The following is a 24228-nucleotide window of genomic DNA, read 5'->3' as shown; positions in this document are numbered from 1 at the left end:
ATTCATACTTCCACTTCTTAGTAGGATCAGCCTAACTACAGTGTGTTTGGTGCTGCAGTGTAATCCTTCTAACTCAAAATCACTCTGCAAAACAATCTTTTCTTACTGGCATTATATCATTTATTGTATCACCAGAGAGGACAGAGCTGTTTTATTAATTTTCAGCACTGCAGGTTCAAAAGTTCATTTCAAATTTTGATGGAATTTTCGTATCTGCTCATCAGAGACTGGGAGTTCTGGAGAGGACAGAAAAACATAATTGGAATAAATGTTATTTTTGGTATTTTTGATAGACAGATGGATATTTTCTCATGCTTTTTTTTTTCCCTCTGTAATCCAAAAGATTATTCTTTACCTAGAGATTAAAAGTTTCTTTTAAATATAATCTGCTTAGGAAGGAAAGTGAAAACAAAAAACCTTCAGACTAAGGGGAAAGAATCCATACATTAACACAAAAAAAAAACCAAACAAACAAACAAACAAAAAAAAACAAAAACAAAAACACCCACCTATCAGATAGTATCTGATTTGACTTTTCCATAAAGAATGAATTTTGAACTGCACAGGAGAGCCGATGCACAGGCTGTCTCCATCTGGTGATTAAACAAAGTGTGATTTATTTCAGATCCAGTAATGAGGGATTAGGAGGGGATGAGGCAGAGAATTTTCTGCCTCAGCGTATGATAAGATTTCTATATGCACAGGCATAACAAAGAATGGAACAGAGGAGAGAGAAAGACAGAAGAGCTCCAAACACAGGAAACTGTGAATACTCAGTGCAGCATTCCTCCAAACGAAGCATCTGGTGATGCATGTACACACAAATCAGTTAGGAAACCCAAAAAAAATTACACTGGCCAGGAATATTTACCTTTATGTAAATTATCTTATTATTATATATTATTATATTATTACATTTTTTACTATAGGAAAGAATAGGAAAACTGTTTATTTACTACTGTCATGAAGAACTGTTCCTGCATGCTCTCACCCTGACGGTGTCCTGCTGTCAGGTGGGCACTTGTTATAGGTGCAAAAAGACTGGTCACCATGCGGGGCACCTGATACCTCTACTTTCATTGTAGCAGTGGCTTAATTGGTTTTCTCTGTCCCTTTGACCTCCTATGCCCCACACCCACAATATTTCTGTTATGTCACCTACGTTAAATTACCTCAGGCTACCCTTTGAGTAGGTGGAGATTCCAGTCATGTGAACAGGAATGATTAATCCAGAAAAATTAGGTTGTCAAATGTGTGGTAAAAATACATCTAGTAACTTTCAGTGTATCGCCATGCTTGGATATTATCACATTGGTAGACTAACAGAGACTTTAGAAGAACAGAGGTCAGCAGGAAAGAAAATAGCTTTGCTCAAACCCCTTGTTTTGAGAAGTTTTAAATCCTTCTCAAACTTGAGGAAAAAAAAGGTTGGAGTAAAGTGAAACAAAACTGGTAAGTTGTGTCTCATTTTCCTTAAAATCTGTGTTCAGAGGATTTGTGACAAAGATTTTTCAACAAATCTCTGCTCTCTGTGCAGGTACTTTTTTCTAAACACAGACAAACCACACAACTTCTTTAAGCATCACCTGCCACTCATGACAGGTACAACATCTTCTGCTGCTCATTCAGACTCATTATTATTTTCTAATTTGTTTCCCCCACTGTCAAAACAGTCTAACGTCTCTTTAACTGTTGTTTAATAACTAATAGCAGCTTCACATATTTTAAAGGACCAAGAAAGACTCTTTATTTTATTACTTCCTCAAAGATTAGCTCAGTGAATAATCATGACTAAAGGTAATGAATATTATCAGAAATAGTGAGCTACATTTCTCCAGTTGTCCCCAACTCCTGGGATTCTCATTAAAAAATCTGTAATTTTACTGTGAAAATAGGAGCAATAACCTGTTGTATCATTTAAAAGACAAATGCGTACTCTTGCTATTAAAAGTCACACCACAAGTGTAAGTCTATTGACATAGTCTCCAATCTATTTCAAAGAAAATAATAAATCATCACAAAAGTCCTGGCAACTTCACAATCACTTTAACATCACCTAATGCCTTTTAAATTTGATTCTCTTAAAATGCAGTCATAGAACGTCATAACTGAAGTCTTCTTGCAGGATTAAATCAACAACCCCATCCTGGTGTGGAAAAAAAAAAGAAACTATTTAACAATGGGGAAAAAAATCTTTGTCTCACACATCAAAAATAACAGCAGCACAGAGCATTCTTTTTGTAGCATTGTCTCCAGTCACCTTCCCTCAGCTGCAATTTTCCAATTATAAGTCCTAGTCTATATTCTTCTAGAAATAAAAATTACTTTACATTTTAATTAGAAGCCTGGGAAAAAACTGTTAAGAATTTACTTTCTCTTTAAGAAAGTGACAAGAATCATAACAATCTTTCTCTTAAGAAAGGTGACAAGAACCATAGCCTATAAGCTAGTGAGATATTATGCACATCTGCAATCCCTCTAATGTAAAATTACATTATCAAATTAAATTGGATATGTAGAGTAAGATTACTGCTTTTTCCTTTTAATAACTTTTAATAAGAGAACACATCAATAGTATCACAGTTCATATTGAATCTACTAAAAAAAAAGAAGAGAAAATCATGTTACAGAATGCCTAAAGAAATGTCACATATGTTGCATGCTGTAAGAAATGTCACCTCATGTAATTGCTGTGCAATTTTAGATAACTATTTCTGATGTTCTCTCCACACTTCATCTGCAGTGCCACTGAAGAAATCAGGAAATGTTAAATTAAATACACCTTTGAAAATCAGGGAACAGTCACAGTAGGCACCTCAGGCACCATCTTGGGACAGTAAAACTGTGGCCTTATTTGTCATAGCAGTACCAAAAGAAATAGAAAAAAAATATTATCCTGTTGAGTCATGAACTTTCCAGACACTGTTTCAACATCAGGACACTTAATTATTTGTGTGACAAGCCACTACCTGTTGTCCCATGGCATAGGCCTTTCTTATAATCTTTGAATCTAGGTGATACAATAGTAGTTTGTGAGCATTTCATTATTGAATACTCCTGTTCACACAATAGTATTCATGCTGTACATGCACACATTTTTGTGACTGTAAGAATGTTGACATGAAGAAATATTTCTCAGAAAAATCAAGTTAATAAATCACATCATCACATTTGTTGATTAATAAAATATCAAATGGTCACTTTCCTTCTTTAAAAAAGAAACTGGTATAGCAAATCTTCTTCATCTCAGAAAGCATTTTATAAAATAACAATGTTTGGTCACTATTGGAATGCTACCTTAAGCATTCAATTAAAACCATATTTAAAAACAACAGAAAAGAGAAGTGCTGAACAATTTTAATATAAACTAATTATTTTACCATCTTGTAAAGAGTTTTTCCACCTTCCTCTTTTGCCCATAAGAAGATCTGAGTGTACCAGAGGTCCTTTCCAGCCACAAATCTCATGACTACGCCTTACTGTATTTGCAGGAACCCTCGTGGCAGGGAGGAATAATGAATCTGACTCCATGTTCTCAGAAGGCTAATTTATTACTTTATTATACTATATTATATTAAAGAATACTATACTATACTATGCTAAAGAATACAAAAAGGATACTTACTGAATGAAACAATCATCTGTGGGAAAACAATCTCCAAACACATTCCATATATGACCACAACACAGGAAAAGCAAATGAGATAAGAACTGTTTTCCTTTTCTCTGAGACTTCTCAGCTTCCCAGGAGAAAAATCCTGTGTGAAGAGATTTTTTTCAGAGAATGTGAATGCCACAAAGCCTTCTCCACCAAACACTTTCACATGTCTCACTGAAAACACAGGCATTCAGGGGTATAAAGCATATTTGCATTGGAGGGTTGAGGAAACAGACACACACAAGAGTTCTGCATAAATTTCCCTGTTTTCTTAAACCAAAGTCCATTCAGACGGTGAATGAGGAATGCCTTTGTCAGCTCCAGTTTCTTCAAGCAGGTGACTCCTTACAACACAAATATAGACACCCTACCTATACCAAGAGAGTACTAGGATTACTACTTTCATACCCATGTAAATATCCACTTGTAGCATAAAAGGGAAGACATGTAAAAGTAGGCAACACTTAAGAGCAAAAAAAGTACAGCAGAGATAATACTATTTTTGTGACTGATAACAATACATATGATTAATTTTCTCATTATTAGAACAAATTAATTTCTCTTCACTTAGTATACAGAAACAGGGAGAATAGGACTGTCCTTTCCCTTTTAGTATATTTTTGAGTTTATTTTTTCTTGATATATATGTTCATCTACGTATAAAGGTCTTTCCCAACTCATATTAAGTGGACTATATTTTCTTCTCAGAACCTGCTAAATCTGCTTGTTTGTCTGAAAGCCGTTTAATGGCTTTCTGCTTTCTTTAAGTTTTACTTGCTTGCTTGAAATAATAGGATTTTTCCCTACCATTCAATATATTGAACCAAAACAAACAAGATAAGAAAGATCTCAGAACTCGGTATACAGGTTAATACTAATTTCATTCGTGACATTTCATGCACAACTATTCAGTTACTACCAGAGATGTTAAAACAGTTGTCAAATGTTAGTTGGCAACTATTAGTTGATTCAGTAGTTACTCACCAAAATACAGTACTTGGACTGTGAAATAACCAATGATAATCACTAAATAAGCTTATTAACTCATGAGGTTTTATGAGCTTCACTGGTACTTAAAACCAGTTTTATGAGCTTTATTGATGCCACTGAAAATACTCTTGAACAAATATCTTGATAAAAATACTGTGTTTGAGGCAATAAATGTCTAGACTGTTTGGAAATGAACAGCTTCTTTAGAGAATATTCCTCCAGATACCATAGAAAATATGCTGTTCAACACCACTGAAAGAGTATAGAAAATAAATTGACACCCAGAAGTCACTCAAGACATAAAGAGACTATTTGAGAACAAAAAATAAACTGTAATGGCTCAACTCTAAAAGGGATTACATTGAAGTAACTTTATTCTGTAGGAAACTCTTTAAACAACACTTCAAGCAACTAACTTGAAGAATCACAGTATGCAGACCGTAAAAGTTAACTTTGAATAATAAAATGAACACTATATATTGCTCCCACCGTGTCCTTGGATATATTGAGTGAATATATGATCTTTAATGTGATGTAAAACTTCCCTAGATGTCTGTTACTGAAAACTAAAAGGTGGAAAAGCCATGAAAATAGCAGATGCCATGGTACCAGTGGCACAACAAACTATAGCACAGAATCTTCTCATAAGTAAAAATAAATCCCTTGTGCAACATCACAGGCTGTTGCATTTGTAGATGAGTATTTCCAGTTTGGTTGGTGTATCCCATGTGAATAGGCAGTGAAAAAGTAGCATCATTTCAGCTAATTAAAAAATGTTCAAACTTAAATTGGCTTTAGTACCACAAAATATGACAAAAATAGTTTACATATTGCTTGAAAATTGCTAAGTGTTCTATGATGAAGCTCAGACAGTAGGTGTAGAAGTTCCAGCTTCATTAAAAAATAATTAAAATCTAAGAATTCAACTGAAAATGTCAGAGATAAACATACCATGTTAAACATAGGCTACTAAAAGCTATGAAATACAAAATGGTCATAGGTACCTCCAAATGGAAAGGGCAGTATAAATGCACAAATGCAAGGCCTTGGAAACAGTTAGAGTCTTGTTACCCTGTGTCCAATATCATGAAAACTTTTTGATCTGTACCGTCAGTGCCATCAAGGAATTTACATGGACTCATCCACTTTAGAAACAGCTGAACTTCGTTCAGTTGCATGGCACCTGTGTTACCAGGAAGGTAGTGCTCGGTGCCATAGCAAGAACTTTATAAATAGTAAAACTTTTGTGGAATCAAAAATATTAACCAAAGCTGATCAGGCTTCAAATTTGATTTAAGAGAAATTTAATACTACTATTTTTAAAAATGTTGTCAACATTCTAGAATTATTTTATGTGTACCAAAAATATAGAATTCTGTTTCAAATTAGCAATCTGCCAGCCATACATAAGAAAATAAATATGTCTGCAACAAATATTCTTGAGCAGCGTTCTGAGAAGTGTTTATTGAAAAGGAAGGTAAGTGTTCCTGCCAAGGGCGGACAGAGAAGGGAGCAAAGAGGAGAGAAGAGACACAGAGATAAGCAGGGTGCAGCAACCCGCGGTGCCGCGGGCGCAGCTCGGCAGGCGGAGCTGCGCGGAGTCTGCGCGGCTCCCGGGCCGGGCCGGGCGCGATCGCCGAGCAGCGGCGGCTGCGGGTCCCTCCTGCGGCCACAAAATCACCCCGCGCTGGGGCCCTGCCTCCGCTGGCTCTATGTGCTGAAGCTCCTCGCACGGCCCGATTTCCCGGGCATTTCCCCCGGGCACAGGGGATCTCCCCGCCGGCAAGGGGGGTCGCTGGCAGCCCGGCCGCGGCAGCTTTCTGTGCCCGCTCGGCTGCCAGGCGGAGCCTGCCCGGGACAGCGCTCCCAGCACGGGCACAGCCCTGCGGCCCTTTGTCACCGCGCGTGTCACACGTGGGGAGGCGTAAAGAAAAAGCAGATTGGTCCCTCTCAGCAAATCTCTTTCAATACCCATAATTAGAACTGTTTCACACAGGAACAATTCTGAAGCCAAATTCAGGTACTTTAGGTAAAATGTGCATTTCTCCCAAACACATCCGCAAAATATCAGACCCATCCAATTTTCTTATTTACTGAAAATACCTTCAGGGCAAAGGGCACATAATTATCCAGAAGCAAATTTGTTCAGTCATGATTTATTGTCTCTGTACCAACACATGCCAACACATGGATACTGCACTAATTAATGGAAATTTTTTCCCTGTATCATAGGTTATCCTTTGAAGTCGATTCCAGAATGGTATTTGGGGGGTTAGGTTACAGCTTTTTCTCATATAATGTAATTCCAGAGTCCCATGTTTAGTAGCCTAGATGGGTCCTAATTTTACAGATTCACAGAATATTCTGGGTTGGAAGGGACCCACAAGGATCATTGAGTCCAACTCTTAAGTAAATGGCCCATATGGGGGTTGAACCCACACACTGGCCTTATGAGCAGTATGGTCTGAACAATTGAGCTCATGGTAGGGTGATATAGTATTATTTATGATGTCAGATCCATGTGCTTTGATTCTCCAAGCAACAAAACAAATGAAGAAAATCTGTAGTTTAATTTAGAATTCCTGAAAGAATAAAGTGTCTGGAGAAATTAAGCCTTTGTAGCCCAGAGGATATTTATGTCAAAGCATCAAAGCTTCTATCACATTAAGTGAACAAGAAAATAGAAAAAGGACAGTTATTTCACCTGCTCTTTCTTCTGTTGGAAAGGAGTCATGATATAAGGATTCATTCAAAGAGAATGAGTGGTATTGATGACTAGTACTGATGAAGTCTGATATCATATCTAAACAGCAGAAAAATAATTACAGCTCTACAAAAATTAAGATTCCCCTGTATTATGAACCATGTGTTGCCTAAGAGCGAAAAAAAATTCTCTTTATATAAAAAACATTAAAAAAAATGGAAAACATTTACTGCACCTTCTGTAAGGTCTCAAGACTATTTTTCATTCACTAACTAGTAGAAAATAACAGTGATAGTAATGATGTCTGCACAGGCAGTAATTCTATTTTTTCAAATGTATTTTCCAATATGCATGCAGTATTGACCTGTTGGTCCGGAAAAAAAGATTTTTGCTTCTTTGGTTACTATTCACCATCAAAGTAATGCAGAAACAGGCCTGTTACAGGAGTAAATCCTTCAGAACAAATGTCTATGGAGCCAAGAATTCCCCGTGCTGGAAACTTCAAATCACTCTCTGTCATTTGTTTTAGTCAAACTTAGTGTTGAATAAGGAGCTGCAGGGGCAGTCAGAATACAAAATTATTTCAGTGAGACTGAAAGCAAAATTAATGTTGAAACATGCCATGGACCACACAATATAGTTCTTTTTATGTAGAGAAAGTTGATCGTCCACACAACTCCTAAATTCATTATTTGATGAGAGCTGTGGAAATTACAGAACTAATTTGGTTTTGATCCTTTTTTGGAAGAGAATAAAAAAGTGGAAAATTGTCTTCTTTGAATTTTTATGTTTTACTTTCTTTTTTTCTTCCCCCTTTGCCCACACCCATTAGAAATAAACCATTCAAGTGTGATGCTGTGAAAAGAATGAGGTGAGACCATAAGTAAACTGTCAGAAGAGGCTTCCTCTGTCTGGCAAATATTTTATATTAGTCAAGCATACAGTACATGCATAAGAATGGCACATGATTTAAAAAAATGCATGTATTACGAGCATACTTGTACTACAGGAATGTAGGATAAAAGGAAGATAGAAACTGCAATTCATCATACAGCTCTTCCATTTCATCTTCTTCGTAAAGCTAATGGGACTGCTCAGTAGAATAAAGGCAATAGATTGAGAAAGGAAAAAATGAGCTTTTTTTTCCATACAGGTATGGGGAGACAAGATTTCCACCAATATTGTAATTGCACAAAGAATGGGGAAAAATTTTTATCAGTGAAGGAAAAGAAATATGAAATATGAAGCTTTATATTGCTTCTTTATACTTACACCACAAAGCTGCTGTGAGACCCCTTTTTAGTGAATGAAGTGAATTCACATGGGATCTCTAATGCTGGATTGTAAGAGCTGGAGAGGACAGTTGTAAGAAGGGAATGGGGGAGCTGCAAGAAAGATTCAGATCATTGTATCAACCATTAGCAAATTATTAACCAGCCATGTAATAAAATACACACATCAGCTTTACTCGCTGGATTTGCCTGATGTCCTTGTTTTTTTTCTTTAGTATCCTCTCTGCACAATTTCTATATTTTACTGGGCGTTATTTTACAAGGATATATATGCTGTGTCTACTGAGTTAACAATATTAGAGACATAAGATACAATATCTGAGACAAAGATACATGCTGAAGACAAAACAAAATCTTTTCTGTCATGTTCCTAACCCAACGGATTAACAGCTGCCATTTAATTTCTTTTTTTTTCTGCCATATGGTACAGCACACTTTTGGAATTGTTGCTGTAAAGCACCGAATTAATGAAGCTCTCTGCATTTTTTTAATTTTCATGATCCATTAGTTAGGCATTATGGTTCTAGCCACAACTCCTAAAATCCAGTCTGGGAAATGATAACAAATATCAATGGAAATTTCAGTATAGATTTTCAGAAATGCAGTTTCAGTTATGATTCCTACCCACAGTGTATCAGCTAAGAAGAGTTTGCTAACATGCTATAGTTTCACTCTAAAATATGTGGACAATTACTAGGAAAAATTAAACCACATTGTGCCTAAAACTGATTTTAATGTAATAATTACTATTATTTTAATGCAATACTTATACAATAAATCAATGAAATTTGGGCTGAGGGAACTAAAAATATATGACCTAATATAAAGGAACTCGGATGACACTAATCATGTTAAAGGTCCAGACTAAAAAGATATTCAGTATTTAAAATTCAAGAGAGGCAAAATGCCCTCAGGCAGTTAGAAATAAACTTAGGATTCAAACATGGACAATTTAGTGTAAACTGCACTTTTTCTGTTTCTCAAATGTGAGTACACATGCATACACAGGTAGGTATGTTTGTCATTTTTTTAATCTAAAGTTATTGCCCAAGAAATTCATAAATCCATGTACAAAAATAACTAAATGTTGGGTAAGGGGCATCATTTAACTTTAATCTCCTGTCAAGGGCCTACTTATCTATCACAGACAGGTGGAATACAAATTTAATTAAAAAGAAAGCAGCTCTGGGAAATATTATCATTTCTTCTTATCTCATAAGTGTGCTTCAGATCAGAATAAAATCTCACTGTCGACAGAATATGTATGTAAAAAATGATTTTAAAAAAATCACGTAAAAGGCCATTCCTATATGGAATGTATTCCTGTTTTCATTCCCAGATTTATTATCAAGCTATTTTTTCCTCAAAGAGCTCTGTAAACACATAGCTTGGTTCAATAAATTTTGGGTCAAGCTAAATTTTAGCTTGACTAAATAAGTTTTAAGCTCAAAGGCATATTTTTATATAATTTTATCTCCAGAAACTTTCACTATAATTATTATTTTAGTAACTAGGACAATGTTTTCAGTGAAGTGTTCCTAAGGGGAATGGTTTTTTTTATTTAGTCAGTGTGTCTAGGCTCCATGCATTAATCACTTTCAAAGACAGACAAATCAGTTTAAAATAAATGGCTGAAAATGTAAATGGGATGGAAAAATCTTCAAAGTGTCTTTAAGACCATATTAGTGCAGCTATACCAAATATTTTTTAAAAATAAAAACCATTTTCTTAATCTAAAGTTTCTTCATTTTGTCTTAATCCTGACCTCAAATTAAATTAGGCTAATGGCATAGTTCTCTCATTAAATCTGGCTGTTGTCTTGTGTTAAACTTGGTACCCATTAATTAATTTGAACATGAAGAATTTTTTGGCAACAATCTAGAACTCTCGGGGGCACTATATGCTAAAATAACCTTGCACAACCCATAGCAAAGGGTAGGTTTCTGTTTGCCATTATTTATTATAATACATGTTCTAATTTATATTCAAAGAGACATGAGGACAAGTACTTTTCACTATCTGTGAATTTGCAAAAAATATACAGATCCTTACTGTATTCTGACTGCATAAACATGAGATAGAAAAAAGATTAATTTCATTTCTGCTGAAGTTATCCCTGCTTTATTTTACAGAAAAATTAACTAATCTTTAGTTCAGCAGTTTCAGACTTTTTAAAAAATGACAAAAAATCTCTTTCATCTTTCTTGAAAAAAAGTAGATTTTTTTAAGTATTGTAGTTTTCAGCAGTTTAACTAGCATAAATTTGAATTATTAACATAATAGGCAAAACAATTTCACAAAAATATGACAAACCCAACTATATACAACTTCCCATTCTGCTGCACTAGGTCTTACTGTTTGTGTAACTTCTATTTAGATGTTGAAATTGTCACTGACCACTGAATGTAGCAGGAATTTCTAAGTCAAATTTTAAAGGTATCATAGCAACCCTTTAATATCATTCTTCTCTTAAACTGTTTGGTTAATTCTTTTTAAATCTCTCTTTTTCATTGATGTTACAATTTTAATGTGATAGAGCTGATGACTCCACTTTCTTATTTATACTGCTACATGTTTACAGTATATAAACAAGTATATATACAAGTATATAAACAAGTTAAAAATATTAAATATTACTCAATTAACATGCTAGATATTCTTCCTTTTTTTTTTTTTTTTTTTTTTTACTCTTCCAGTGATTAGTTGACTTTTTCTAGAATTGACTTCAGAGGCATATATATATACTGCAGGAGACTTCTTCTGTCACTTTTTCCTGTGATTGTTTCTTAAATAGGTACATAAAGTGGAAGCCTGTGGTATGAGTAGGGTAGGCATATGTGCAGATGTGCTCAAATTTGTCATCTGACAATGATTTGGGTTGGAGTATTAAGTTTCTTAAGAGAACTAATCCTCAGAAAACTTTTTAGATTAAAGTAATGTAGAGCTGATTTTTTTGAAGAACAGAGGGAAAACAAAACATAAGCTTTATAAAGACCTTTTTTACTGTCCCATGAAAATAGTAAAAAGAAACCATTTACAGCACAATTTCTGTAAGAGTTCATACTAAATGTAATAATGAAACAAAAAAGAAGCTTACAGTGGATGTAAAAATAAGGAAAGGTAGCCTGGAAGAGAAAGAGAGAAATTGTCCAAGCAGCCAGGGATCAAGTTAGGAAAGCTAAAGCCCTGGCAGAATTAAATCTGGCCAGGGACATAAAGGGAAACAACAAAAGCTTCTGTAGGCACATCAGTGATATAAGATCAGAAAAAAGGTGGGTGCTCTCTGGAAGGAAATATGAGTCCTGGTAACAGAGTGAAAGCTGAAATAATTAATGGTTTTTTTTGTCTCAGTCTCCACCAGCAAATGTTTCAACCACAGTGCCTGAGTTGTAGAAGGTAAATGTGGGGGGCTGGGAGAACGAAGAGGCTCCCACTGTAGGAGCAGTACAGGTTTGAGACAATTAAAGAAAACTGAAGGTGAGCAACTATATGGGACCTGATGAGACACATCTGCAGGTCCTGACAGAACTGGTGAAGGAAGTGGATAAGCCACTATCCATTGTATTTGAGCAGTCATGGCAGTCCAGTGAAGTTCCCATGGACTGGAAAAGAGGACACATACACTTAAAAAACATTTTAAAAAAGGTAAAAAGGAAAGACTTGGGGAACTACAGGCCAGTCAGTCTTATCTCAGTACCTGAGAAGACAATGGAACAGACTTTCCTGGAAACTATGCTAGGACATGGAAAATGAGCAGGTGATTTGTGATAGCCAACAGGGCTTCACTATGGGCAAATCATGCCTGAAAACTTCAGTGGCTCTGTGATGGGGTTACAGCATTGGTGGATAATGGAAGAGCGACTGATGTCATCTACTTGGACTTGTGTAAGTAGATGTTGTCTCATACAACAACCTTCTCTAAACTAGAGAGGTGTGGATCTAACAGATGGACTACTTGATGGGAAAGGAATTACTTGGATGATTCCATCAAAGAACTATTGTCAAGGTCTTGATGCCCAAGTATTGACCAGTCAATCTCTGGATTTGGTATTAGGTCTGGCAGTCTTTAACATCTGTCAGTGCCATAGACAATAGGATAGAATGTACCCTCAGAAGTTTGCCAAACACACCAAACTATGTAGTGAAGTCCATATTCTGGAAGAAAGTGATGCTATCCAGATGGACCCTGACAGGCTTGGCAGGTGTGCCTGTGCAATGCTCATGAATTTCAACTACGCCATGTTTAAGAAACTGCACCTGAGTCAGAGTAATTCTAACAACAAATACAGGCTGGGTGGAAAATGGATTGAATGCAGCCCTGAGGAGATTACTTGGGGGTGCTGATGGATGAAAGGTTGGAAATGAGGAAGCAATATGCACTTGCAGCCAAGAAAGCTAATCCTGTTCTGGGCTCATCAAAAGAGTGACCAGCAGGTTGAGGGAGGTGATTCTGCCCCTCTGCTTTGCTCTCATCAGACCCCACCTGGAGTGCTGTGTCCAGTTCTGGGGCACCCAACATAAGAAGGAGATGGACCCATTGAAGCAAGTTCGGAGGAGGACCACGAAGATGAGAAGAGGTCTGGAGCACCACTCCCATGAAGACAGGCTGGGAGAGTTGGGATTGATCAGTCTGGAGAAAAGAAGGCTCTGGGGAGACCTTTTAGTAGCCTTCCAGTAACTTAAAGATGCATACAAGAAAGACAGAGAGGGACTTTTACAAGAGTATTATGGTGATAGAACGAGAGGGAGCGGCTATAAACTGGAAGAAGGTAGGTTTAGATAAGATAATTAGAAAGAAATTATTTACTGTAAAGGTAATGAGGTACTAGAGGAGGTTGCCAAAAGAAGTTATGGATGCCCCATCCCTGGAAGTTCAAGGCCACTTTGGATGAGACTCTGAACAACCCAGTCTAGTGAAAGATGTTCCTGTCCATGGTGGGGTGAGGGAGGGGGACAAAACAGGAGGACACCAGATGATCTTTAGAAGTCCCTTCCAACCCAAACCATTCTATAATTCTACGTACATTATTTGAAAAGAATGAAGAGGAGATAATTTTATGATCTTTGAGAAGGACTGATAAACACTACCTGTGAGACAGAACTTGAAGTTATATTAAAGTTATGTAAAAAACAAACAAACAAACAAACAAAAACCCAAACTCAATGCAGATTAGCTAGGGAATAATGTGAAAGCATACCAAATGGGAGAATAAAGAAATACATTAAAAATTGATTGAAATAAAAGGAAAAATTACATTAGAGCTAAAAATGTGATAGAAACCATTTGAAAAATAAAGCTTCTTTTTAAGGTTTTTAATTTAATCTTTTATTGCTTTATTTTGGTTCAATACTTTTTCCACTCAATAATCTTTTTTCTTCAAAATATGAGTGGCTATATAGAAATTAAGAATATAGAAACTTTATAGTTTCTATATATATAAAGTTATATATATAAAAACTATATATATATAAACTATATATATAGTTTATATATATATATATAAACTCTCCTTTAGTATCAAAAATGGGAACCTTTTATTCTGTTTTAAAGTCAGTGCTGCTTTAAAGTACTTCTTAATATGCTTGGTTTACATTAATGTGAATTGGATGTAACCACATATGAGCAAGGTGTTCAAAATATTTTAAGATGAGTAGAGAGAGGGAAATCTAGTCTGCCAATTGAAAGATGAAAGTCAATGACACTTTCACATTACTGCAATGATACCACAATGCTACCTATGTCATTTTGCTTGACATATGATTAACTTTCATTATTTAACTGAAATATCCATTTTATTTGAGTATTTAAGAAAAGAACATATCCAGCCCTGGACACACAATCTGAGAGACCTCTGAGAATGTTCTCTTTTAAAATTCTGACAGAGGCTGATGACCTTTCCAAACAGACTGGTAGTCCCAGTTCATCTTGGGTGAATTATTCATAGCATTGAAACCCAAAAAGAAAACCTCAAACAGCTTGGAGTTGGATTTAATTATTTTTAGAAGAAGCATGCATGCTGAAATGATCTCTGTCTTCAAATGCTGCTTTTCAGGATGTCAAGAGTTAGTGGAGAAAATACCTCTTTTACAGGAAAAACCTGAAGCTTTAGAGGTCAGGGCTCTTTACAGACTCAAAAAGCAGTGTATTTAAAGAAATACTACTTTCATTCACAACTGCCATTATGATTTTTTTCAGATGTTGAGATTCTGCTTTTAAGAATGACCCTTACTGGTCAGAAGCTTCACTCAACGGTGCCAAATGATGAGCATGTCTCTTTCAAACAACACCTTGGCAAAGTTTTATTTTCTGAACAAGATATTAAACAAAAACATACAAGACTAATGTTTCTTTGTTCACCATATTTTCCTGAACAGAAATTGAAAAAAAAAAATCACATTTGGTAGAAATTATATCAAGTGTTAGTATGAAATTATGTACACAAATATGATATTTAGTTTTAACTTTTAGTTATTAAACTGAAGCACAAATGTATGCTGGTATTTACTGTTATTTATTTTGATTATTTAGAGAAGGCTTTTAATTCAAAGGCTCTTAATATAAATTTTTCAATTTCAATTTTTCCCAAATAGATGTAAAAATATTCAAAATACTATCAATATGTAAACATCAAGCATGAAGTAGTTTCATCTTTTGATAAGGCATCCATTTAAATTTGTTCAAAAAGCACATGAATTCACTGTTGATTCTAATGGGCCCCAGTTTGGCAAGATACTAAATTTAAGCACTATTAGACTACATGAAATGATCCGAGACAGCCGAATTTCATGATTATTCAGTGGAGCAATTCAGTAGTTGTTAATTGCTATCAGGGGATATGGAGACCATGCCTCTCAAATGGGCAAGCTCTCCTGGGGAGAAATACTGCTAGCATAAGGTCTTTTCTGCTCACACACTGATTAAATGAGCCAATTAATTAAGTACTCACATGTGAATTACCATGTGCCCAGAGTTTGGGGGAGCATTCAGTTAGAGTAGCAAATCGCGGAGGCAATTGCAAGTCAGGAAAAGAGCCATGGCAGGTGTCAGAGCCTTTCACCACCAGGAAAGCTAATTTCCTCCATCATATCCTTTTGCTCTGCTGACCAAAGTCAAAGTTAATGAGCCTGCTAGTCTCTGTATTACATACAAATAAGTAACAAGTAAGTACTCCTCTTCGAGTGGATTCATGGAAATAATCATCCTGTCATTGATAATTACTTAGTTACCAAGTCAGAAATAAACTCCTGCATCTGTCTTTAAACATCTATGCTTCTCTGAAAAACTATTCTTCAACCCTAACTCATTTATTTGTCGTGACCAGTATATTTAGCTCCAAAACAGCTTTTTTTTTCTCCCCATTTTTCCTTCACTCACCAGAGCATCTGAAAAAGTTAATCGTCAATTTGTCCAAAGTCTATTTATATGCCAGAACTGTTCTCTGAAACATTCCTCTTTAAATGTATCTTTCAGCTTCTCCTTTCTTCTGTGAAGATTTTTTTAAATCCATCTGTCTGTGTATGAATATGAAAATAATGATTTTCCATATTCTTGGTCAGTGAAGATCCTAGAGAGAGGTTGGGGCCAAATCCTTGGTTAATGTAATTTTCCACACAGAAATTAGGAATAAAAAATCCCAACCACCTCCTACCACAGACCTAGCTAAAAAGTTGTACTTCCATTACAGCACTAGATCTTACAGATAGCTGGATCCGAAAAAATCTGAAATTCATAAAGATTCACTTTATCTAGGTTATTTGTTTTGGTGACTTCTTTTGCTTATTTGAGCAGGCCAAACCAGAGCATCACAGCTCTGATTGCTTTTGGCCTTTAAAATGCCAAACAGTTTCACCCAGAGACAGTTAATATGCATCTGTTCATACCCAAGCAAAACACATGGACTTAATGGCTAGTACTGATACTTACCTTCCTACATCTATTATAAATATAAATATTATACCTTCTATATAATCACCTTCCTAAAGTGATTATAAGGAATGAATCATCCCTCCTCTCAGAATTATTTTAAGGGTTAAGAGATGAGATATTTCAGTAATATCTCTTTGAACCTATTAACAAATAAATATATGTATTTTGGAAACAAGATTATCAAAACAATTCTTAATATTACAATAAGGTTTCTGTACTGGTTTGTGGATTTCTTTGTCTCTTCTAGAAATATATTAGCTAACATATCCTTGGATTGCATTGCATTGGAGACCTATAGCCATCCTGTGATTGACTACTTCCCCTCAGCTGATCAGCTCCTACCTTATTGCAAAAATGATTGTTATTACCCCCTAGTGCATGACCTTTCATGCTGTGCTATTGAATTTCATCCCATTTCTATTACCAGAGTCTTTGGGGTCATCCACTATACCCCTTGGCTATTTCACTCAACTAATGATCCCAGACAAATACCTCTTTCATATTTTTCTCTTAGTTCCATTTTGTGACTTCCTTCTGTCCACCACTTTCTGACTCAGAAGACTTTCTTTATAGTAAGGCTCAACATTTGTAATTCATATCTGTTTTTATGCTAGAAAATTTCCAGAATATATATTGATACCTCACCTACTTTTAGGAATTGGTAGGGGGGAATAGTGAAGAAAATGCATGTTACATGGAGACTAAATTTTTTATTGTTCTCAGAGAAACAGAATTTCAAAAACAGATGACAAGCTGTTGGAGTGTGGCAAACCATTTGTCATTTTAAGTGCACTCACTGATGATAGCTAGATGATTAGTTTTCAATGCAACATTTTTTATTTAAGAGCAAAAATATGTTAAGAGTTTTACACTGGGAAGTCAAAGTCATACATACAAGACATACACAGATCAATAGTCTTACTTTTATTATCTGTCAGGAAACTAAGACAGTAAGACAGGTAACTAAGACAGTAAGAAGTTATGATTATTATGTTTCTTTGCCTGAAAAGAACTTAGGTAGGTAAATATTTGTGCATTGAATTTTCCTAATTCCAAACACAGCATATTCTTAGTTTGCCAGTGCTCAAATATTCCTAATTAGAAAATACTTATACAATTAAACAATTTAAAATAATCTGTTGTACTACTAAAAAACTCCACAGTCTGTGATTGGCAACTAGGTCCTCCTCTCAACTAAGGACATTTCCTTTTTTTTCTTTCTTGTTCTGAAGAGACAGTCTTGTGAAATTTTAATAACATCACAAACCAGGTGCAATTCTCTACAAGACACAGAATCTGAAAACCATTCCAAAAACTGTGTCTAGCCCATGACACATCAATGAATTTAGAACACCCTTCTATGTTACTTCCTTTCTTACCTATTATTTACAGTCATTATGCAGGTATCCAAAGTATTCCTGCTAATGTAAAACAGTGAGAAATATGTGGAATCATAGGATAGAATAATTCAGATTGGGAAATACCTTAAGATAATTAAGTCATCAAGTCCAAACACTAACATAAACTACCAGGTCTACCATTAAACCATGTCCCAAAGTGCCACATCTACAGGTATTTGAAATACCTCCGGGGTGGTGGCTCAACCACTTCCCTAGGCAGCAAGGGTCCATGCTTGACAACACTTCTGGTGAAGAAATTTTCCCTAATATCCAGTCTAAACCTCCCCTAGTACAACCTGAGTCCATTTCCTCTTGTCCTATTGCTTGTTACTGGGGAGAAGAGACCAACCCACAATTCGCTACTGTCTCCTCTCAAAAAAACAATAAGATCTGCCCTGAGCCTCCTTTTCTCCAGGCTAAACCCACAGCTCCCTCAGCCACTCCTCATCAGACTTGTGCTCTAGATCCTTCACTAGCTCTGTTACCCTTCTCTAGACTTGTTCCAGCACTTCAATGACTTTTTGTCAGGCAGTGCCCAAAACTGAAGTGTGGCCTCAACCACATGTGGGCATGATCACTGCCCTGATCCTGCTGATGACAAAGAGCATTCAAATATTATTTTTTTAAAGTGCATAGCACACCATTTAAATAGTTAGTGAGTAATCAGCTTAAGTGAAGTTCATGACATAAATTGCAACAAAAAGTAATAATTAAAGCCCAGTTAAAGATTAATACAGAGGCATCAATTCAGCTCTGTGTCAAAACACTCCCTATTTAAGATGAATTCCTTCACTGTATTAAATAAATTAGAATAGCTATAGTGCCTAGAGGTCTTGATCTCCTGTCAAAACTTACTGTTCTATGAATAAATATAATGAGAAAACAGTTGCTTTTACTTCAAGTTGCTACTGTTTTCTCTTGGGAGTAGAGATGGCTTCATGTTTTTGACACTATGTTCATAATTCATCCTAAATTTAATATTTTTCAAACAGACAAAGAATGAACTAGAAAAACTCTCTTTTCTAACATCATACAGGTCACAACAGTTTTTTCTTTGTTTCAGACTAAGTTTCTTTAGCAAAGTTGAACAATTTTGCCTCACCTAAACCTAGCTTCATGCCGTATTTCAAAATCATATGCATACCTTAACTCAGGAAACACATCCTAAATTTTAAAGCATGACGCCAGACAGTTTATGTAACCTTCCCATAAATCTAGAAGAAGCTATGTTATCTAGCACATCTTACAGGTTGTCCAAACTAGATGATTTACCTACCAAAGTTCCTTTTTCCAACAAATGTGGGCATGCCAATCAGGTTAAGTGGGATGTAGCTTATAGATTTGCATTTTTTTTCCTCTTTGTCTCTCTGTCACACTTTATCTTATTTCTTTCTCCTTCCTTCTATCTCAAAAAATCTCAGTGAATTCTTATTCTTCTCATTCAAGAAATTACCAATTCCCAGAAGGGTTGCTCATTTTGAATGTAAATGTGAATATCACTTATTACAATGTACCTATCCAAAGTCTCACCAAGGAAAACATAATCTCCTTTGTATTTCTGAAAAAGACACACAAATAGTCTAGTTTGTCCAAGATTACATGCCACAAGCGCCTAAAAGAAGTAAAATTTAGCCTCATTCTGAGTGAGGAATCTGGTATTTTTAGGATTAGTAACTAACAAGACAGAATTTGAGTATGCTACAAATCACAAAGGGAAAAAAATGCATTTTATTAGAACAACCAACCTCTTTATTATAAACTCTCCTACAGTTTTCCTATATAAATTTTATTTCAAAAGACATGATAAATCTTCATCTTCTCAATGCACTTGCTTTTAATCCTAGCTGGTTTGGGGGTTGTTTTTTTGGGTTTTATTTGAAATAGCTAAAAATATTAATGTACTACTACAAAGGAGTAAAGATCACTATAACCTTAACTACAACTACTTAAGCAGTCAGACTAGTTGACCTCCAGTGGTTCCTTCCAACCTTAGCCACTCTGTGAAGCATAAAAAGACTAGACACAGCTGGGTGACACTGCTGTCCCAGAGAAAAGCTTAGTCAATGAACTGGAAGGTAATGCTTCCCCCAGGTGCTTTGGAAAATGTCATGATCTCTTCAACATGATGAAGCTAACAGGATTACAGAGATCAGGGTAAAAGCCAGTTATGGAGTTAAAAGCTACAGCCATCACAGTTTGAACTTTTAATCTTGAAGAAGTTGCAATTTTCTCTCCTCATGGCTGCCAAAGACACGTTTGAATTCAGCTTCATATTATTCAATTTAAACTAGTGAAGAAAACCTTAAGGTCACTTGATAACAAGCAGAACCATTTTACAAGCTGAGAAATCCAGCATTCAATGACTTCTGATGCAAGGGTCTAGGACTGTAAGTATTAGAGTTCTAAATATGCCAGGAGAAATCTCACCACCACAGAGGGGAGGGTGACTCTTGCTCAGTCTTCTGTATCACTCCCAAGTGACAAATATTACAGTGCTACCACACCCAACCTCAGGTACATTCAAGGTATTTGTCTAAGATGTCAGGGTAAAATTCCACATTTCTTCATGGCACAGATGAAACCACACCTGGATAAACTTATGATTTTGTTGTTGCGAAGCAGTGTTTACACTAAGTCAAAGAGTTCCTAGTTTCTTACATGATCCCACCAGCACACAGGCTGAGGGAACAAGAAGTTGAGAGGTCACACAAACAGAAACTAGCCAAAGGGATATTCCATACCATAGGGATTGTGCCCAGAATGTAATCTAGGGGGGAAGCTAGATGGGAGCCACTGCTTGGGAGCTGCCTGGACATTGGTCACCAGTTGGTGAGCAATTGCATTGTGAATCACGTGTATACTCTCTGTCCTTAAGATTATTATAATGGGGGAGTGGAGAGAGCATCTTCCCCATGGACTCTGAAGAGAAAAGGTAAAAGTTAGCATAACACTAAATCATGTTCATAGTTAAGGACTTTTTTGGATTGCTCTGTTCCTAATTCATTCTCTGTTGTTGCTAGCTTTTTCAATTGTGCTCCAAGTCATAATTATCACAGCTGTCAAGTAGCCATAGACCCTTTTTCTTTAAAATGCTTACACCTAGAGCTCCAGTGGACTGTGACCAGTGCACAGACAAGATCCTCACAGACTATGTCTCCTTTCTTCCTCTTTCAATCTGAATTTTAAGAAAAAGACACCTATATCAGTTTACTTCCATGTTCACATTGACACTGTTGATATCTTACAGAAACAATAGTGTATAAGGTCAGGCTTTCTCTACAAAGAAACACATCAAACTGACAACAGTTCTGGGAAGTCAGGTCTCACCGAGCATTTTCTGTTTGCTTTAGATGTTACTTGAAATATCAGAAAGCATCAGTACTTTAGTATCAGGCACCACTACCATCATTCTGCAATTGAATTATACTAATCATGATCACATTCTTATGAAGGAACATATTTCCCAGGTCAATTGTTTTGACAACTTCTTGCAATATTCCATGCAAGTCAGTACTGAAAATGAGCAAAAGATAAAATCCTATTTGATAGGTATGTGTTCTGTTGCTACACTATTAACTTACAGTATAGAGCTAAAAGGCAACTAGTAATTATCTTCAGACAAAGTATCTGTAATGGCTTGCATAATGGCTTGCATTATTAAAGTTTCACTGAAAAGTTTAGATTTATGCAATACATAGTGTTGTAAAGAAGTTTATGTAAAAATATAGCAGAAGCCTGGATTTGTTGTGTCTTGGAAAAGATAAATATACCTGGTAAAAAGAGTCTCACACTGGTGCTAAATCAAGTGTTGGAAATATAAAGTTAGTTACAAGGAAATGGAAGGTTAGCAGAGAGTGAATTTAACCACTGGAAGAGTAAGAAAGTAGAAAATAGTTGAATTAAAACTAAATACATGAAGTCTGACAACTGTGCAGCCATTTATCTTTATACTTACAAGCTAAGAAAGGTATAAAAATTGATATTCTGAGGTTGACCCAGTATATAGCCTTGTGCAAATCAGTTAAGTGCTGTTAGTTCTCTAAGGAGGACAATGTGTCAGGCAACTACCTGGAGTAGCACATATCCTTGAGCAGGATTCCACTTCTCAAATCAAGCTGAGTATGTAAGAGGCCCACCCACCACCAACACTGGTCTTAGTCAGCTTTTCACTCTTCAGAAATATTACACCCATTCTGGATAAATATCTGCCCACAGAGATATATGTATGCTGATCATTTCCAAACTGCATGTTTTTTGAACAAATCTGCAATGCACACATAAATATTTCCATTTTCTGAAATTAATATAACACACACTCAGATGTATCTATCTATCTATCTGTCTATCTAGATATATGGACATGTACAAAAACACACACAGTAGTATATAAATATATTTTAGGTAGCATGTAAAAAAAATAGAAATTAAACAAGAACATTTAACAAAAAGCAAGTTACTTGCCTCTGAAGAGTTTTTTAAAACTTATTTTCTTCCCAAACTAGACAAGGTCTAATCATCATGGGTCATTTGTGAAGCACGCATTCAGTAAAGGTAGCTATCCTGGAATAAATAGAACAAACAATGTCTATTTCTAAAACTTTTATATAAATGTATCATTATAATGGCGTTTTAAAAGTGAAATTCTTTTTCTTCCTTCTCAGCACAAGTTTGCCACCATGTGTAGCTGTTCCTGACGAATACTTCCTCTAATATTTGGTACTTTCTGTCTCAAAGCCCTTTCTGATCTCCAGCTCTATGCACACATGTCTCAAATTCCCTGATGAGACATGGTGCTGACTCCAGAGCTCAGAAGTACTTTTACTTCTGAAATCGACTGATTTCAAGAAAAGTTCTATTTGAATTATTAATTAAAAGGGTTGAATCACAAATCACACACTGTAAAAAAGTAAATCAGCTAGTAGGCAGCAGTCCTATGTGCTAAAGAGAGTTTTAACTAAAATATTAATTGTTTTTAAGCGTTTTGCAGGGTTGAGGCCTAAATACATCCCCACTGAATTGAATAACCATGAACACGGATCAGAGCTGGAGAAGGGAAAATAAAAACATTAAATTTGATTTATTTTATTCTTCCTCAATAGTATTTGTATATTAATTACTAGGTAGTTCAATTTGTGTGAAAGCAGTTTTAAGGCATTTAAAACTAGATGGCATGTTAAAATCACACTAGTCAATTCATTTAGGGGAATTTTTCATGATGTGAGCTCAGAGTTTGTCTAGTTCTCCTTAAAATTTAAAAAAATACATTTATTCTGTAGCTTCATGGAATATCTGTCAGTTGGGAAAACAGGATATATTAGTTTCTCCAAGAAAAGTAAGCAAGGAATCAAAAATGCAGTATAGAATGGAATTTAATTCCCTCTTCCTAATTTAAAGACTACAAAGATCCCAAATAAAATAGAAATGAAAGATCACATATGAAGTTGTTTATTATTATTATTTTTGGTTTCTGTGCATACACACACTCATATTCATAAATTTGTAAAAAAGAACTTGGAAAGTATTTTTACTTTAAAAAATTACTTAAAATTATGCATTTTATTTCCCTGGCTAATCCAAACCAAACAAGAAAAAAATGTTAACAATAAAGCCTATGTAAAAAGTAATATAAAGTATATACTGTATGTATTAGGTCTGTCTGAGATGGCCTTTTGCTTATGGAGGCACAAGTTTGGGTGTTGTTTTGTTTTGTTTTTTCTTCAATAAAGTTCCTTCTCTCAATCTACTGTTTCTTGATTATCTTATTTTCTTTCCTCTGTGCTGGTGGATTGGGAAGTGATAGAGAGGCCTGATGGGTCTCTGGTGTCGAGCCAAGGTCAAACCACTACACTATAGTACATGTGTTTAATTAATAAAATAGAGCATTCTGAGAGTACCTAGCCAGAAATACCCTCAGAGGCACTGTGTGGGGAGTAAGGAAATGACTTCCCTGCCAGAGAATAAAGTCTGATGTTGCTTCTTATTTAAAGTGTTACAGAAATTAGCAGATTATTAGAGTGAGAGAGAATAGAAAATTTTCCGTGAGGATGACTACTTCTCTATGAGCCTTCCAGGATGCTGAGACAATTTTTTTGTGGAAGCAAGGATGGGGAAACTGTGTACTTCTTAGCCAGAACATCAGCACTTCCCACTGGATATACTTCACATCCTTTCCACATACTATTCTGTAGTTAAAAATAGAGTTTTCTCAGACATAACTTCTTCAGATATAACTTTAAGTTCTGATGAGTATGGTCAAG

The 24228-nt window shown here is 35.6% G+C and overlaps 1 long non-coding RNA gene across 1 annotated transcript in view; it reads right to left on the bottom strand.

The window, feature by feature from the left end:
- Positions 1-24228, bottom strand: part of LOC135299416 (uncharacterized) — a 47513-nt gene that overhangs the window by 935 nt on the left and 22350 nt on the right. Inside the window, exon 2 of the long non-coding RNA XR_010361400.1 lies at positions 3626-3758. This is a non-coding gene — a long non-coding RNA (uncharacterized LOC135299416). The remainder of the gene's footprint in view (positions 1-3625; positions 3759-24228) is intronic.

This window comes from Passer domesticus, chromosome 4, assembly GCF_036417665.1.
Source record: "Passer domesticus isolate bPasDom1 chromosome 4, bPasDom1.hap1, whole genome shotgun sequence".
Lineage (NCBI taxonomy): Eukaryota > Metazoa > Chordata > Aves > Passeriformes > Passeridae > Passer > Passer domesticus.
The sequence above is the reverse complement of the archived record's forward strand: the minus strand, read 5'-3'. Positions and strand labels throughout refer to the sequence as shown.